We start from the raw sequence: 5,458 nt of genomic DNA on the forward strand, positions 1-5,458 counted from the left end.
AAAATAAAAAAATTAGCCTGGCATGGTGGTGCGCGCCTGTAGTCCCAGCTACTTGGGAGGCTGAGGCAGGAGAATTGCTTGAACCTGGGAGGCAGAGATTGCAGTGAGCTGAAATCTCGCCACTGCACTCCAGCCTGAGCAACAGAGCGAGACTGCACCTCAAAAAATAAAAATAAAACAAAAAGATGAATAAAACAAACATAGCAGTGGGCTGAGATATTTCTAAAATAATAAACTAGCATGCCAGCGCATCAAGGGGAAAGGCAGCAGCTGTGATGAACGTGTTCCTCATGATCCGATGCCACAAGACCACTATCTTCACGGACTCCAAGGAATCCAGCTCAGTGTTCAAGCTGAAGTGCATCGTCGAGGGCATCCTCAAGTGGCTGAGCAGAGGCTGTACAAGGACAACCAACTCTTGGATGATAGCGAGACATTGGGCCAGTGTGGCTTCACCAAACAGCACGGCCACAGGTCCCAGCCACAGTGGGGCTGACCTTCCAGGCAGATGACATCTTTGAGACCCTGTGCATCGAGCCATTCTCCAGCCGCCCGAGCTGCCTGACGTGGGGAAGCCCCAGGACTCGGGATGCAGTGCCAATGAGCAAGCCGTGCAGTGAGGAATCGGCCCCAAGAGGCCCATTCTCCCCAATAAAAGAGATTTGGGAGTCTGCAAAATAATAATAATAATAATGAACTATAGGATTTTTTTTTTGTCTCTCAGTTGCATAGAGGGATTACATGTGCAAATAAGTGTGGTCACTCTTACCAGCACAACGAGCCATTTATTTCAGGAATTAAGAAACAGAGTTGACTGGTTGGGCATTCTGATCAGCCTCAATGTGTTGGATCACAGAGATTAAATGAGTGGCCCAAATGTGTTTCTGAGATCCAGAGATAGGAGATGAATATGTCCCGGGCATCATTTCTGTCTGTCCAGGGCTTGGAGTTGGCACTGATTCATCATTAGGCAGACCTCCTTCCTACCACTATTAGAATGAGACAGACAGAACATCCCTAATTTATACAAGGTATATTAAAGTGTACTGTCACTTTACTGTCAAGAAATTAAATAAATGTTTCAGTCCTGGCTCTACCACTTTTGCAGGCTTTTAGGTAAACACTTGAGTGGACATCTCTAAGTTTTTACCAATTTAGCGTATTTTCCTTTCAGGGATTCCCTTCCATACTCCACGCTGATGTCAAATGGCCTCACTTCTCTTATCTCAAGGATATGCATGTACAAGTTCTTGCAAGTTCTTGTCTCTAGTTCAGCCAGTCTAATAGCTTTGCAAATGTTATATAAACAACAAGATAGAATGTTTGTCTTCTGTATTATGACACCTAAAGGCCAGTGCTTCAGGAGGTTAAAGTCAGCTTGAGAATGAAACCAATACAGAAGAAAGAAAAACCAAACGATGGAGGCAGAGACCCAAAAACATCATTTGAACCAGTAAATTCAGCTGTGCCCTGAAGCCAGATCATCCATTTGGATTTTCCACTTACCTAAGCCATAGAATCATTCTCCTCTCCCCCTTTATTTTCTTTAGCTACTTTTAATGGGTATTATTATTGCTTAACCTCTCTGGCTTTCAGTTCTCTCATCTATAAATTAAGGAGATTACCCTTAAATGTCTACCATTACCACGAGAAGAACATGCCCTGGCTGAAATCTCTGGCATAAAAAGACAAGAAACATGTGAATTAGGGTCACCCTAACCTGCCCACAATTCAGTGGCTTAAAGTAGAGGTACCAGCCAGCCCACGCTGGGTCAACCATCATAGCCAACCTGCCAACACAGGGGCAATAATAAAAATATTGCAAAGAGTTATAATGATGAATAAGGAGTAGAGTATGTTTAAAATGGAATCAACTTTACATATGCTCATGTCTAAGAATGGAACATTAATAGGTGGATGCTTTCCCATTATATCCCTACAAACTCAGCTTTCTCTTTAGCATTTATGGTCTTAAGTCAAAAATTATTACTAATTTACTCTTAAATCTCTCTCATTCCTTCTAGATAAAACACAAAGCTGCATCTATTATGCACAAAATGTAAAAGGTCTAAATATTAGGTTGAGCCCTTGAATTTTAGATCTGGAATATAACTCAGAGGTTATCTAGTTCAATTTCATCCCTTACAGATGAGAATCCTGAGGTCCAGAGAGCTTTTGTGACCTATCAAAGATCCCTTGACTAGTTTATGTGACATGAGACTGGAATCCCAGGTTTTTAATTCCTACTTCATCAATTCTTCTATTATGACAAATCTCTTCTGGTGTTTACCAAGTTTGGAAGGATTCAAAGCTAATACTCCCATCTGACCTCACTGTTTCTAATTTTTCTAAGTATATTCAGGGCTTTTGAAAGCTGTGAGCTTGAATATCAAAGTTTCTTGTCCAAAAACATGAAGAACAAATGGAAGCAGTCAGTAAGCCTGATGCTTTGTGTTTAGCCTATTTTATGTTTCATGAATTTCCTATTCCATAAGAGTAAGACGTTTCTGTCATTCAAAAAAATATATTTAAGTCACCACTCCATCTGTCTTTTATGACAGCAATTTTTTAAAGGTTGAACAAAGTTACCCCCACACCTGTTTCTTTTAAACTGAAAGGGACCCAGCTGCACTCTGTAGGGAAATCACAAAGACAACTGGAGATCTTGTCAATTTACAGCCAAGCGTGGCTGGAGAAAAGTGGATAGCTGATTTGAGAAGATAGGGAGTAAGTACATTTACCTGAAGATGAGCATGGCCTAACTGAAGAGACCAGAGATAATGAGGAAGGCTTCCTTTGGTTTGGTGGGGAAATCCATGATTCTGTAACATCAATCAAGACAGTTTTATCTGATTGCTAAGTTTCAAGAAAACCAGTGAACATTTAAAATAGCTATACAGAAAGAGAAAAAAGAAGATAAAGGAAGGTACAATTCATTCTCTGTTATGTAAAGTTGGAAACTAAAGTCCTAAGTGGTAAAGAATTAATATTAAATTCTAATGCTATCACACTGAATTAGTGAATTTAGGCTAATTTTATAAGACCAAAGACTCTCCTTTTAGATTTCCAGGTCTTGCCTCAAGGGATTCTGACCCCAGTTCAAGACACATAGATGAGAAAGTGCATTGGCATGAGAGGGCTAGGATAACAAGATGAATGTCTTTAAAATTGACTTTTAAAAAAGTCTCATTGAGAATAATCACACATCATCTATTCTTTTAGATGTCTAATAAATGTGGAGTAAAATCATTTACATCATATGTATTAGCTTGAGTCATTTTATCTTCTCATTTACCAGTAGAAGATAGCTGTAAGCAGCTCATCAACATACACTGGGCAGCAGCCAGGGGGCATAATCTGAGAATGGTGAGAGAATCTATTTTTTCCCCAAATATATACACACAAAATCATGCACATACACATATAACATGCACAAAAAGCCCAGATTAACTTGTCTTTAACAATTTGGCTCACTCATCGGCTGATATTAATCTACAGGTATGAATCCAATTTAAGAATTTGTCTCACTATAGGCAGGTATTAATCTAACTCATTATTGTTGCATACCAGTAGACAATGCAATCTTAGAGGTTGTGGGAGAAAGTGGAAACACAGAACTAGTTAAGATCAAGTTACAGGTAGCGAGATGCTTGAAATCGGGTCGGGGGAGGTCACAAAGAAAGGAGAGGAATGCCTGAATGTCATGTTATATAAGCAACAAACAGAAACCACTTCCTTCCCAATTAATTTCACCTAAATATTTCTAAAATAGCAATTATCTACAAAGGATATGCTGAAGTATTACTGATCTCTATATTTAACGTTTCTATTTTATGTTGAGAATATAAACCATGCACATCTAAAATATTAAAATATGCAATGAATGGCAATGACAAATGACTGATCCTGACACCAAGGACCATAAATGTTTGGAGATTAATGATATTATTTCAAGGTGGGTTTGGAGGGTGGAGTTCCAATAAGGATTCAGTAAGAGGTGAGACTCCAGCCACAGCTTTAAGGATAATCAGATGCAGATAGGAAGGAGTGAAAAGAAATTCTAAATGAGGGTAAAAGAAATTCTAAGTGGGAAGATGCAGAAATTCTGGAAGCAAGGCAGAGAGGAGTTCACCACTGACACCAGGAGGAAGATTCTTGAAAGGTTATATGGGAGAGAAAGGAGGGAACAATAGGCTTTTTTTTTTTTTTCCATGAAGAATACAGGGAGCCTATTTTAAAGGAAAAATATCTGATTCATTTAGCCATATTAGAAAATGACCTAGCTAAGCCCTTTTTCTAAAGAAGGATATTTGGTGACATGTCTATACTTGGAGAAGTACTCCAGCCGATGGTTGCATTTTCATTTGGACATTGAGAGGACATTAGAGTCTGATTTGGAGTTGAGGGGGACACATAAGCTCTTGCACATAATACCATTTTATATGATTTCTTATAACCCATTGTCATGTTTTAAATATATCCTGTGGCAGTAGTTCATATTTCTAAATACAGAGGAAAGAAACTCACTTATACCTTTCTGAGTCACCCGGCACTGAGTCCTTTACCTCCCATTTGCATCAGCAGGGAGAACTCCCTGCTCTTTTTGTTCTTGCCTGTTTTGTAATGTGATTAAAGAAGCAGTGGACCAATTCGAAATCCTCTCATAAATGTTTGGGATTGTCCTCTTTAGGGGGCCTAAGTCTGTAAGCACTTCCTATATTGGCGTTTACGGTACCTGTTTCTTTCTCATTTCATTCCCTATTGAATCTTCCTGGGAACAATAAGTTGCTGTTCCTCAGCCCCTAACTTCCAGTTTTCCACTTACCCTACTTCACATGCACAAAAGGAAATAAAAAAACAGCTCTTTTACTTCTAATCACTTCCTACGTGCTAAATTTTGTAGAATTTATATAATTTTGAGGGGTATGAGAATGTTCTAAATACTGAAGCTTCATGTGAAAATGTTAAACTGACAAGAAATTCTCACAGTGAACGCTTGGTGAAGGGATAGTGGCATCTTAAGCAAATAATCTGCTAAATTAATAAACCTCATAAATTACAAAATCCCTGAATACCAACTGCTGAAATACAATCACTCTCTGACCTGAACCTATTAAATGAAGAAGTCTGCTGTGCATAATTTACAGCAGTGCTATGAATGAAAAATGGCTCCTTAAAAGGGAGATAAAATACAAAAGTGGCCTAGCAGTAGAAACAGAATTACTAGTTATTTCAGTGCTTATTTATTTGAATATTGGTTTATGGGTCACCTAATAATTTTATCTTTATTGTTGTTTTGCTCTCAATTACTCAATAATCCATGATCTAGACAATATCACATTTTATTGGTTGGATGGCAAGAATAATGTGAAAAAAACCAATATTCATCATGTTTATAGTGTACCTATGTATAGTGTTTCTTTAAAGATAGAAAATATAATATCGCAAATACATATCG

General features: G+C 38.3%; 1 pseudogene; it reads left to right on the forward strand.

Moving 5' to 3' along the window:
- The first annotated feature begins 275 nt into the window (after positions 1 to 275).
- LOC101052420 (elongin-B pseudogene) lies at positions 276 to 620 on the forward strand (annotated as a pseudogene).
- Positions 621 to 5,458: the final 4,838 nt, after the last annotated feature.

The sequence above is a fragment of the Saimiri boliviensis genome, chromosome 1 (genome assembly GCF_048565385.1).
Source record: "Saimiri boliviensis isolate mSaiBol1 chromosome 1, mSaiBol1.pri, whole genome shotgun sequence".
Classification (NCBI taxonomy): Eukaryota; Metazoa; Chordata; class Mammalia; order Primates; family Cebidae; genus Saimiri; species Saimiri boliviensis.